We start from the raw sequence: 14,470 nt of genomic DNA, 5'->3' as shown, positions 1-14,470 counted from the left end.
CACGCCCCCTCCCATAGACTTGCATTGAGGGGGTGGGATGTCACAGGGGGCGTGGCCGTGATGTCATGACCCCCGCACCCAGAGTTCTGAACTAAACATTCTGGATGCTGGGGAAGTGGAGTACCCCTTTAACTGCCCCCACATATCCCGTTTCTTGACCACTAAAACAATCTGCCTGTATTTAGCTGTAAGCACAACCTTAGGACGTGTTGCTTACCAGTAAATTGTTTGTAACCAGCAGTGTACAGGAGCCACAGGCTCCAGGCATCACACCCAGCACTTCCTCCATGACATAGGTATTGTTATTGTGTAATTACTCTGCATCTGTATCTAGGTTCCAGGCATGGGTAGCTGACGCTAAGTCGACACCTAGTAAGAACATGCAAGGGCATACACGGGACAGGTAAGTATCTTATGGACAGTGGGGGCACAGTATATTGTTTTATATATGAGGGCTCAATATATTATTTTAAATATGAGTGCACAGTTCATTAATTTTATATATGAGGGCAGAGTATAATTTTTTTTATATATGAGGGTATAGTGTGTTTTTTTATTAGAGGACACAGTTTATTATTTTATATATGAGGGAACAGTGTATTATTTTATATATGAGGGCACAGTATATTATTTTATATATGAGGGCACAGTATATTATTTTATATATGAGGGTATAGTGTATTATTTTATATTTGAGGGCACTGTGTATTATTTTATATATGAGGGTACAGTGTATTATTTTATATATGAGGGCACAGTGTATTATTTTATATATGAGGGCACAGTATATTATTTTATATATGAGGGTATATTGTATTATTTTATATTTGAGGGCACTGTGTATTATTTTATATATGAGGGTACAGTGTATTATTTTATATATGAGGGCACAGTATATTATTTTATATTTGAAGGAACGTTGTATTATTTTATATATGAGGGCACAGTATATTATTTTATATATGAGGGCACAGTGTATTATTTCATATATGGTGGCACTGTGTATTATTTTATACATGAGGGCACAGTATATTATTTTATATGTGAGGGAATAGTGTATTATTTTATATATGAGGGCACAGTGTATTTTTTAATATGTGAGGGCACAGTATATTATGTAATATATGAGGTCACAGTGTATTATTTTATATACGGTGGCACTGTGTATTATTTTATATATGAGTGCACAGTAATTTATTTTATATATGAGGGCACAGTACATTATTTTATATATGAGGGCATGTTGTATTATTTTATATATGAGGGCACAGTGTATGTTTTATTATATGTGGGCACAGTATATTATTTTATATATGTGGCACTGTGTATTATTTTATATATGAGGGCACAGTATATTATTTTATATATGAGGGCATAGTGTATTATTTTATATATGGTGGCACTGTGTATTATTTTATATATGAGGGCATGTTGTATTATTTTATAAATGGGCACAGTATATAATTTTATATATGCTGGCACAGTATATTCTTTAATATATGAGGGCATAGCATATTTTTTATATATGAGGTAATAGTGTATTATTTTATATATGAGGGCACATTGTATTATTTTATATATAGTGGCACTGTGTATTATTTTATATATGAGGGCACAGTATATTATTTTATATATGAGGGCATAGTGTATTTTTTTAATATATGAGGGCACAGTATATTATGTAATATATGAGGTCACAGTGTATTATTTTATATATGGTGGCACTGTGTATTATTTTATATATGAGGGCACGTTGTATTATTTTATATATGGGCACAGTATATAATTTTGTATATGCTGGCACAGTATATTCTTTAACCCCTTCAGGACCAAGCCCATTTTGGCCTTAAGGACCAGAGCGTTTTTTGCACATCTGACCACTGTCACTTTAAACATTAATAACTCTGGAATGCTTTTAGTTATCATTCTGATTCCGAGATTGTTTTTTCGTGACATATTCTACTTTAACATGGTGGTAAATTTTTGTGGTAACTTGCATCCTTTCCTTGTGAAAATTTGAAAATTTTGCATTTTTCTAACTTTGAAGCTCTCTGCTTGTAAGGAAAATGTATATTACAAATAAAAAAAATTTTTATTCACATATACAATATGTCTACTTTATGTCTGCATCATAAAAGTGACGAGTTTTTACTTTTGGAAGACACCAGAGGGCTTCAAAGTTCAGCAGCAATTTTCCAATTTTTCACAAAATTTTCAAACTCACTATTTTTCAGGGACCAGTTCAGGTTTGAAGTGGATTTGAAGGGTCTTCATATTAGAAATACCCCACAAAAGACCCCATTATAAAAACTGCACCCCCCAAAGTATTCAAAATGACATTCAGTCATCATTTTAATCCTTTAGGTGTTTCACAGGAATAGAAGCAAAGTGAAGGAGAAAATTCACAATCTTCATTTTTTACACTTGCATGTTCTTGTAGACCCAATTTTTGAATTTTTACAAGGGGTAAAAGGAGAAAATGTATACTTATATTTGTAGCCCGATTTCTCTCGAGTAAGCACATACCTCATATGTCTATGTAAAGTGTTCGGCGGGCGCAGTAGAGGGCTCAGAAGGGAAAGAGCGATAAGGGAATTTTGGAGAGTACGTTTTTCTGAAATGGTTTTTGGGGGGCATGTTGCATTTAGGAAGCCCCTATGGTGCCAGAACAGCAAAAAACCCTCACATGGCATACCATTTTGGAAACTAGACCCCTTGAGGAACATAACAAGGAATAAAGTGAGCCTTAATACCCCACAGGTGTTTCACGACTTTTGCATATGTAAAAAAAAAATTATTTTTTTTCACTAAAATGTGTGTTTCCCCCCAAATTTCACATTTTTGCAAGGGTTAATAGCAGGAAGTACCCCCCAATATTTGTAACCCCTTCTCTTCTGAGTATGGAGGTATCCCATAAGTTGACCTGAAGTGCACTATGGGCGAACTACAATGCTCAGAAGAGAAGGAGTCATATTTGGCTTTTTGAGAGCAAATTTTGCTCGGGGGGCATGTCGCATTTAGGAAGCCCCTATGGTGCCAGAACAGAAAAAAAAAAACACATGGCATACCATTTTGGAAACTAGACCCCTTGAGGAATGTAATAAGGAATAAAGTGAGCCTTATTACCCCACAGGTGTTTCACGACTTTTGCATATGTAAAAAAAAATAAAAAAAATTTCCACTAAAATGTGTGTTTCCCCCCAAATTTCACATTTTTGCAAGGGTTAATAGTAGGAAATACCCCCCAATATTTGTAACCCCTTCTCTTCTGAGTATGGAGGTACCCCATAAGTTGACCTGAAGTGCACTATGGGCGAACTACAATGCTTAGAAGAGAAGGAGTCATATTTGGCTTTTTATTTTATTTTGTGTAGGTGTAGTGTAGTGTTTTTAGGGTACAGTCACATGGGCGGGGGATTACAGCGAGTTTCCCGGCGCAAAATTTGCTGCATCTCAAGATGCGAGAAACCCACTGTAAAAGCCTCGCCCATGTGAATGTACCCTGTACATTCACAGGGGGGGTGCACCAGCTGTTGCAAAACCACAACTCCCAGCATGCATGGTCTGTTAGTGCATGCTGGGAGTTATAGTTTTGCAACAGCTGGAGGCACACAGGTTAGGAAACACTGAGTTAGAAACAGACAATGTTTCCCAACCAGTGTCTCTCCAGTTGTTGCAAAACTACAACTCCCAGCATGCCCAGACAGCTGAATGGCATGCTGGGAGTTGTAGTTCGGCAACATCTGAAGGGCCAGATGTTGCTGAACTAAAGCTCCCAGCATGCCTGGACAGTCAGTGCATGCTGGGAGTTGTAGTTTTGCAACAGCTGGAAGAGCACAGATTGGAGACCATTATACAATGGTCTCCAAACTGGGGCCCTCCAGATGTTGCAAAACTACAACTCCCAGCATGCATGGTCTGTTAGTGCATGCTGGGAGTTATAGTTTTGCAACAGCTGGAGGCACACAGGTTAGGAAACACTGAGTTAGAAACAATGTTTCCCAACCAGTGTGTCTCAAGTTGTTGCAAAACTACAACTCCCAGCATGCCCAGACAGCTGAAGGGCATGCTGGGAGTTGTAGTTCGGCAACATCTGAAGGGCCAGATGTTGCTGAACTAAAACTCCCAGCATGCCTGGACAGTCAGTGCATGCTGGGAGTTGTAGTTTTGCAACAGCTGGAAGAGCACAGATTGGAGACCATTATACAATGGTCTCCAAACTGGGGCCCTCCAGATGTTACAAAACTACAACTCCCAGCATGCCCAGACAGCCAAAGGCTGTCTAGGCATGCTGGGAGTTGTAGTTTTCAGACTCCTAGAAGCAGCAGTGAAGATCTTCACTGCTGCTTCTGAGGACCATATACTTACCTGCCGGTCCCGTCGCTGCTCGTCCACGTGGCCGGTCCTGCCGCTGCTCCTCGGTCCCGCCAGGTAAGGCCGCCGGTCCCCTGATGTTCCCCTGATGTTCCCCCCCCCCCCCTATGCCACAGGTCCCCGCGATCTGAACTTTCACCCCAGATCACTGTGATTGGTCCACAGGGACCAATCACAGTGATCGCTGACCAGGACCATCAATGGATGGTCCTGGGGGTGAATCAGAAGTTGTCCCCTGCTGGAAACAGCGGGACTTCTGCCAGTTAACCCGTGCGATGCTGCGCATCGCCGGGTTAACTGAATGTCATTTATAAACGCCGGGATGCGCGAACGCACTGCACAACCCGGCGTTTATATATGACATTCTGCGGGAAGGGGTTAATATATGAGGTAATAGTGTATTATTTTATATAGGAGAGCACGTTGTATTATTTTATATATGGTGGCACTATGTATTATTTTATATATGAGGGCACAGTATATTATTTTATATGTGAGGGCATAGTGTATTATTTTACTGTATCTACATTATGTAAAAAGTTTTAGTTGATTACAGGTACACTTTAAGTCCAGGGTCAATGCATCCGTCCTCCAAGAGATTTTAGGGCACTTCATGCTTCCTTTCCTTTTAAGTTGCATTAATGAAATACAATGAACTTTTGCATGATATTCAAATTTTTTCGAGTTTCACCTGTATGTATAGTGATAACATTGCTCCTTGTATTCTGGTATTATTGGTAATATTGGTCTCAGTATACAGGATTTGCTCAGTCACAGTATAATGATAATAGGTAAGGTGATATTGGTTACTTGTGTACTGGTATTATTAGTGCCAGAAAATGATCTTACCTATGTAGATATATAATATACTAATTTAATAACTAATGTGACTAATGTAATATACTCATTTTGATACGATATTTGTGAAGTCACATACGATATACTTTACAGCATACTTTTATACAGATTTTGTTGATGTGATATTCCTATTTTCTTTATTTCTTATTCACTTGACCACTTGATGTAATTTAATTTTGTTATTTCCATGTACTCCTTATAGATCTGATGAAGGTCATATGAGACTGAAGCATTAGACATTTACATAACGATTGTAGGTAAATAAAATCACCTTAACCTTAAATTACGAGTGACAAGTTTTTCTTGATATTTTAAGCGTACCCGTCAGATCCTACAAAAAAAACACCTTATATATTACTCAGTACCTAATCCTGACCATATACATCAAATTTTTATGGGTCTAGAACCTTTATTTTGTTTAATACACTTTTAATTTAGCTCACTAGTCTGAATTCCTCTCAAAGGGAGGGGGTGTGGCCTCACTGTGCAGGTCTCCGCCCCCTCCCTCAGTATGTTGTCTGCTCAGATCTCCCCTAGCATCAGCAAAACTACAACTCCCAGCTTGTCCTCACTGACAGTAGTGGGACACAAGCTGACAGTGGGAGGATTTTTCCTCCAGTTGTGAGCCCTGTACTCACAGCTGTCAATCAAGGAAGTGTGTCCATGACATGATGATGATGCATGGACACAGCAGGACTAGTATGTGTCCAAGCAGGCAGGGGGGGGGGGGGGGGCATTTATTTGGCTTTTTCAGTATGAAATACTGAAAATTTTCTAATAATAGCAATTGCAAAACCTATTGGTTATACAGGCTTTACAACACATCAAAAGTTTTTGTATCTGACAGTGCCCATTTAAGGAATGGGACCATACTTGAGCACTGTGCAAGTCGGAGAGTGCTGTATCTTGTACACAGATATAATATATATTTATTTGGGGAGAGTTTGGGTGAAATAGGAGTGGGGTAGATGTGGAATATGGGGTGGAGACTCACAGGGAGCCTTTGCTTGATTTAGTCTGGGGTTCCTTAGTGTTGTCAGTCCACGTAAAGGGGTTGTCCCAACTTCCGGTTCCTCCAACCTTTTTGTAGAGGCCAGAGGTGGTCTGGAAAACCCAAAGTAGCACAATTTGCTTAACTCCCATAGATTTTAATGGGAGTTGCGCAAACAACATAGCCCCGCAAGGTACTCTGTTTACAGACCCATGCAGCACAATGCCTTGGGTTAGCCCTGGGTAAACAGTCTTGAGATTTGAAATCTTTATAAAACACCTCTGTTGTAATAATAGGTCAAATAACTTTCGGCTTATTCCAACTTTCTGCTTATTCCAATATTTCTTTTAAAAAAAAAGTAAGAAAAAGGATCAATACGACACATAATCTAAATCCAGCAGCTTGATTAGATGACCAGGTGCAGTGATCAAACTCCACACCCTCAGTTAGTGGATTAATGGGAAATGTCAGCAGGATTATTAAGTAATTTCAGCAATGTAATATGCATCCAATATGTAGCCTTACTCATGCCTGCCACATCAGCTAAAATAGGTAAGCACAAGGCATACACAAGAACCTCTACATTATTCTCTAACAATAGCCTATGCTGCACTATGTGTGAAAAAAGATATAAATAATAAAATTCCCATCTCACAGACTCACTGTCTTCACTGTAACTCAACACCGTTTACATAAAACTCCTGTAATCCAAACAGAGCGAAGGTTTTTCCTTTTGTCTTCTATAAATCGGTGTATAAAAAAACAATTTCACAGTTCAGGTAAAACCATAACATTCTGTAAATCAGGTCAGTACCAGAGACTGGAGGCCGGCCAAGCCCAAAAGGAACATCCAGTGCAGAGCAACAGTAAGGATATGCTAGATAGATGTAAATAACTGCGGAGGTAGCCATTTGTGTGGTCCTAACCCAGAGTCCAAGGGGCTCTTTACAGGGGGCAAATAATGGCCAGAAATCCTGATTATTGCCCCTGTGCAAAAGACCCAGTGATCAGCTGACGAACCAACAATTGCTAGGATTGGGCAACCCTATACAGTGACCCCCTGACCTACGATGGCCCCGACATACGATCATTTCAACATACGATGGCCTCTCAGGCAGCATCAACATACGATGCTTTTGTATGTCGGGGCCATCGCATAAACGGCTATCCGGCAGCGCAGACCGCTTCAGCTGCCAATGGATAGCCGTTTACGGTGCCCCGTGTGGTCCGCTGACGATCACTTACCTGTCCTCGGGGCTCCGGCGCGTCCTCTTCAGGATCCCCTGCATCGTCGGCACTCTCCATGGTCGTCATCACGTTGCTGCGCACGCCGTCCTGTCATCCAATTGGAGCGGCGTGCGTAGCGATGTGATGGCGGCAACGGAGAGCGAGGATGCCGGGGAGGCAGAGGCCTTTCCGGAGCGTCAGGGACACCCCGGGGACGCGGCAACAGCGATGGAGGGAGCGATATCCAGGGCAGCGGTGATGAGCGGTGACGGTCCGGAGCGGCGGGGACAGGTGAGTATAACCTCCAATACCAGTGGTCTTCAACCTGCGGACCTCCAGATGTTGCAAAACTACAAATCCCAGCATGCCCGGACAGCCAACGGCTGTCCGGGCATGCTGGGTGTTGTAGTTTTGCAACATCTGGAGGTCCGCAGGTTGTAGACCACTGTCCTATACTTTACATTGCACGGATCCCTCAACATACGATGGTTTCAACATACAATGGTTTCAACAAACGATGGTCCATTTGGAACGGATTACCATCGTATGTTGAGGGACCACTGTAAATCATTGTTTTTTATCGGCCACACATCTCCTTGAGTAAACAAGTGTATGTGGGGTGACATTTGTGTAAGAGAAGGGCAGCACAAACTATCCAATGATCATTGAGACAGGTTTTCATGAACTTGTCTAGTCGTAGGTCCAGTCCTTTAGGTCCCTGGCTCGCAGTGTCTCCTATTGTCACGATGATGATTGTCAATGTCATTGTGTCACGTGGCTGTCCCAGCCAATAAAGACGTGTGAGCACCAGACCAATCAGCTGCAGTGTTGGTGATCACGCCTCCTAGCTGCGGTTACCTGACTTTTTGCCTGTTGTTTGACTATTCAGTTGCCTACTGGTTTTGTAATGTGCTGCCCTCCTGATTTGACCCTGGCTTGTCCTGCGTCTGATTTTTTTGTATGCTCTCTTCAAGTTTCTGGCTTTCTGGCTTGTCCTTGGTTTACCACATATTTGCTGATTTTGTTATTTCCTTGTCCGTGTGTTGCTGACCGCCCTGTTGCCCTGTGCACTTAGTGAGTGTAGGGACTGTTGCCTAGTTGGGGGTTCATGTATGTATGTACAGTGTGCACTGTTCCCTCCCTGATGTGACACATGTAAAAGACATATTAAACAAGCTGCTATATTGTGCAGGCATGCTGGGAGTTGTAGTTTTGATACAGCGGGAGGTTCACAGTTTGGAGACCACTGCCTTATATGAATACACAGTATGTCCTCAGAGATTAGAGTATATAGGAAAGGGACTTGTGTAAACATCCAGATATTTAACATATTCTGTCTACAGTAATGAATAAATATAATATGGTCGCCCTGTCATTTCTCTGTAGTCTCTGGGGACATATATCCACATAGGAAATCTAGACCAGCACCAGCTCAAGTGCTATTTTTTATGTGAGACCACCCAACTTTCCCAAGCTTCTGATATAAGTGGATACTGGTAAAATACCCTTTGCCTTTGTGAGCCCTAATTGAGCCAGCTTTCCATCTGCAAGTGTAATGTGAATGCACACCCACCGGGGGCGTAACAATCTCTGTCGCAGGGGAAGGGGGCGGCGTGAGTAGGCCTAATATGAGGAGCACAGAGGGGACCTAAGTACTATTTAGGGGTAGTGTGAGGGTCCTAACAATTATACAGGGGCATTTTGAGGGGACCTAACTACAATATTGGGGGCATAGAGCGGACCCAATTACTATATGGGGGCAGTGTAAAGGGGCCTAACTACTATATGGGGGCAGTATGAAGGTCCTAATAACTATACAAGGAAAGTGTATGGGGACCTAACAACTATATGGGCGGGGCATAGAGGGGACCTTATATGGGGGGCAGTGTGAGGGGGCCTACTTACTGTAAAGGGGCTAACTACTATATGGGCGGGGCATAGAGGGGACCTTATATGGGGGGCAGTGTGAGGGGGCCTACTTACTGTAAAGGGGCTAACTACTATATGGGCGGGGCATAGAGGGGACCTTATATGGGGGGCAGTGTGAGGGGGCCTACTTACTGTAAAGGGGCTAACTACTATATGGGTGGGGCATAGAGGGGACCTTATATGGGGGGCAGTGTGAGGGGGCCTACTTACTGTAAAGGGGCTAACTACTATATGGGCGGGGCATAGAGGGGACCTTATATGGGGGGCAGTGTGAGGGGGCCTACTTACTGTAAAGGGGCTAACTACTATATGGGCGGGGCATAGAGGGGACCTTATATGGGGGGCAGTGTGAGGGGGCCTACTTACTGTAAAGGGGCTAACTACTATATGGGTGGGGCATAGAGGGGACCTTATATGGGGGGCAGTGTGAGGGGCCTACTTACTGTAAAGGGGCTTACTACTATATGGGTGGAGCATAGAGGGGACCTTATATGGGGGGCAGTGTGACTATCTTGAAGGACTGGGTAGGGCATGGTCTCTGGGTGCTGGGTGGCAGAAGGGTGCCAATAAGCCACTCCATCTTTACAAGGGTGTTATGATTAGTGTTGAGCACGAATATTCGCATTTAGAATATTTATTGCAAATTTCACATATTCGCGAATGAGGCGAATATAGCGCTATATATTTGCAATTACGAATATTCGTAATTTTTTTTCTCACACAGAACACATCACAGTGATCTCATCCCTCCCTGCGTCCAGCTTGTGGTCTAAAGAAGACTCCTATACTGTTCACTGTATTAGACTGGAGAGCGAATATTCGCGAATATCGTCACTAAAATTAGAAAGGAAGATAGATAGTGATGATATTGGATGGATGGGTAGATAGATATGAGATAGAATATGACATTACAATATTCAAAATGAAAAATGTCATAGACCCATTGTCACTTCTGTATAGACCAAGAATTAGGAGATAGATATGAGATAGATAGATAAATAGATAGATATAGATAGATAGATAGGAGATAGATAGATATGAGATAGATAGATATAGATAGATAGATAGGAGATAGATAGATATGAGATAGATAGATAGATAGATAGATAGATAGATAGATGGATGAATAGATGGATGAATGGATGGATATATATATATATATATATATATATATATATATGAGATAGATAGATAAATAGATATGAGATATATAGATAGATATGAGAAAGATAGATAGATGGATGGATGGGTAGATATATATGAGATAGATAGATAGATAGATGGATGAATAGATGGATGAATGGATGGATGGATAGATAGATAGATAGATAGATATGAGATAGATGGATGGATGGATAGATAGATATGAGATAGATAGATAGATAGATATGAGATAGATGGATGGATAGATAGATGGATGAATAGATGGATGGATGGATGGATAGATAGATATATATGAGATAGTTAGATATATATGAGATAGATAGATATGAGAAGGATAGATAGATGGATGAATAGATAGTTATGAGAGATAGATGGATATGAGAGATAGATAGATATGAGATAGATGGATGGATGGATGGATAGATAGATATAGATATGGGATAGATAGATAGATAGATAATATAGATCGATTGGTAGATAGTTATCCACATGCGCATACGTGTATATATCGAATATGCAAATTTCACGACTATAGGATGAATATTTGTCCATATATTCGCGAAATATCACGAATTTGAATATGGCCAATGCCGCTCATCACTAGTTATGATTCAGGGCTACGACAGCAAACTGGGTGAAGGACATTCAGACATGTTTGTATAGGATGTGTAGAAAGCCTCGCACTCACTCTTCTGGCACCAGTCGTGTGCCACCGTTACACATCGAGGTGTTAATAGCTCAGTGTTCCTACTTTGGTTCCTGTCCATATTACAGGTGGGACTGCCAAGGAAACACAATGACCTTCCCTTCTCCTCAATAGCCTGGTGTTACCCGAGAGGAGTAACGAGGCCAGGGAGACTCAATACCCTTCATTATGTGAGGGAATAATTGCTAAACGTCTACTGAAAGGGTGACTTGTTGTGAGTGCCATAGACAGAACAGCCCGGAAGCTCTCGCCACCTATAGTATTGGGTGCTGTTGGCAAGAACAAAGCAGGTGGAGTGTTCTGCTTCCTCCTGATCATTGGCTACACTGGCATTACAGTCACATTATGTCCTTATATTTATGGAGGGAGGGGGAACGGGTGGGTATAATGGGTCCTTTAAGACTTTCGTCATTCCAGACACATTTCACAACTCATTTAACTTGAGTCCAATAAAAGGGCCTAATGTGACATTGACCTTGAGTCAATAAAGTCTTCTTGTACGTAGCAGAACTGACTAGATGGAGCCTGTATATAGGGGCTTCCATACAGCAATGCTTTAGGGGTAGTATACTGTAATATAGTATCTCAGGGAACATCCCACAATTCATTTCCTATCAAATATTTAACCTATAGACCAGTGTTTTCCAACCAGGGTGCCTACAGCAGTTGCAAAACTACAACTCTCAGCATGCCCGGACAGCCTTTGGCTGTCCGGGCATGCTGGGAGTTGTAGTTTTGCAACAGCTGAAGGCACCTTGGTCGGGAAACATTACTATAGACCAGTCATAGATATTCTGGACTACATCTCCCATGATGCTCTTACAGCCAAAATGCTGACAAAGCATCATGGGAGTTGTAGTCCAAAACATCTGCAGTGACGAAGGTTGCCTATGCCTGCTATAGACTTTAATAGGGCCCCCATACACTTCCATACTTCCATATCTTATTTTGCATAGGTTTTTGATGCATTTTGTGAAAAATATTTATATTTATATATATAATTTATTTTTTATTTTTTAATTTTTTAATTTTTTTGGAAAATGAGAAAAGGAGGTGATTACAGATTTATTAGAGGAATGGTTTATTTATATTTTTATATATGTTTTTTTATTTTACTTCTATATTTACTACTATATATGTTGCTATTACTGTTCAGTGCCATGCAATAGCCTAGCACTGATAAGTAATATCGGTAATCTACTTGTACAGCCTGCCTGCCGACACACTGTACAAGAAGATCCCCATGGAGGAGGGTAAGAGACCTCTAGCTTTACTCATCGGACCCCTGCAGTCATGATGTGGGGGGTCCAATGAGTGTCCTCAAAACCTCACAGTGGTTTTAGATGTGGTGATCAAGGGGTTCATGGTGGGCATCAACCTACTCCCCGTTTATGAAACAAGCAAAGCTCTTCTGCTTGCTTCATAAATTGGGAACTCTCCAGGATGTAAATGTACTGGGTTGACAGGGCATACATTTACGCCCTGCGGCCTCTAGGGGTTAAAAGAGATCTGTCTGCCAAGTGTCAAAGAGGCGTTCCCAAGACCCTGAAATGCTGAGGACTGGAACACCTCCTTGCTACCCCTCCCACCCCTGTTCCTGCTGATTGACAGCTGGAACAGGGCTTAGCTTCTATCAGACAGTCAATCACGCCGGGAAAGATATATTGTCATTAAACAACAGGTTTAAAAAACAATCCAGGAAAAAAACAAACCACTGTGTTATGCCCAGTGGAACCTCCTGAGGGGCGGAGCCTGACAAAGCTATTCAAAGAGCACCAATAAAAGAATCCCTAGGTCATGCCCCGCCCCTGCAGATTCTCCACTAGGCATAACACTATGTATTAAGTTTTCTTGAATGTTCCTTTAAGTATTTCAATGTCAGATTGTTTGTAATACAGGAGAAAAAGTATAGACAATAATACAGTATATTTATTTTTCAGATTGTGGATCCCCAAAATGGCATCTATAACAAATGAAAATACCACAGACCTGAACACTTTAGTCTTCACACATAACTATGTAATGGATCCGGTCAACGCTACAATGACCTATAGAAAGACACAAGACCAAATGGAGATTGTATACATCCTTCTGCTGTTGGGATTTTTTGGATTTTTTACATTTGGAATTATGCTCAGCTATATCCGTTCCAAAAAGAGGGAGCATTCCAGTGATCCGTATCACACATACATCGCCAAGGAATGGAAGAAAACGCCTATTATTCCCGAACGACTTACATTGCCTCAACGTGCTTCAACGTGCTTCTTCGTGGAGAATAGATATGCAGTGGAGCAGCCTAACAGTCTTATACCCTCCACCAGCGCAAACTGATCCCAGATGTTCATCCCATTGGCCTATCCCAAACAGAAAGAGTCTACGACAGGGCACCTGAGGATGGGGCCGAAAGACGACACTGGAATATGCATAAAACATACCAGAAACATGGAATTACTATGTATTGCCAAAAAAAGAATAAACAGATTTCAAGGAGACACTTTCAGATGTTCCTTTGACTTAAAGGGGTATTCTGGGCACAAACATTTTATCCCCTATCCAAAGGATAGGGGATAAGATGACTGATCGCAGGGGACCCGCTGCCGGGACCCCCCTCGATCTCCCTGCAGCACCTGAATTCTATGCGGGGACTGCGTCTCTAGTTTTGGAAACCTCCGGGACATGAATGGAGGGGGCGTGACGTCACGTCCCCAGTCCTGGAAACCCGGAGGTTTCCGAAACTAGAGACGCATTCCCCGCATAGAATGCAGGTGCTGCAGGGAGATCGCTGGGGTCCCAAACGCGGGCCCCACGCGATCAGATATCTTATCCCCTATCCTTTGGATAGGGGATAAAATGTTTTTGCCCGGAATACCCCTTTAAACAAGCAGCTCGGATTCCTTGATGGCCAATGCAAAATCTCTAACAGGGACCAGTGAATTAGTGGTTTCCTCATTTAGAGCAGAAGAACCCTTCGGCCCCTCTTAAGCCCCCTATAGCTTCACCTCCGATTTGTAACCCCTATAGCTTCCCCTCCGATGACTATTGGTGGACAGTGGTGTTGACGTAGAAGCTATAGATCTGATAATTCAGTGTGTACATGGCAAATATTATTATCCCTCTTAAGCCATGAATTTTAATAGGACGACTGAGAAACTTTCCTATTGTATTCCCTGCCGATGTGAGAAATGGTTCTTCATCCAGTTCAAGGCCTTGACCCCATGGGA

The 14,470-nt window shown here is 41.8% G+C and overlaps 1 long non-coding RNA gene across 1 annotated transcript; it reads left to right on the top strand.

Moving 5' to 3' along the window:
• The first annotated feature begins 333 nt into the window (after positions 1–333).
• Positions 334–13,207, top strand: LOC130358088 (uncharacterized). The gene is made up of 3 exons (XR_008889410.1): positions 334–403; positions 5,435–5,489; positions 13,190–13,207. It is a non-coding gene; the product is annotated as an uncharacterized LOC130358088 (long non-coding RNA).
• Positions 13,208–14,470: the final 1,263 nt, after the last annotated feature.

Source organism: Hyla sarda, chromosome 2 (genome assembly GCF_029499605.1).
Source record: "Hyla sarda isolate aHylSar1 chromosome 2, aHylSar1.hap1, whole genome shotgun sequence".
NCBI classification, from domain to species: Eukaryota; Metazoa; Chordata; class Amphibia; order Anura; family Hylidae; genus Hyla; species Hyla sarda.
The sequence above is the reverse complement of the archived record's forward strand: the minus strand, read 5'-3'. Positions and strand labels throughout refer to the sequence as shown.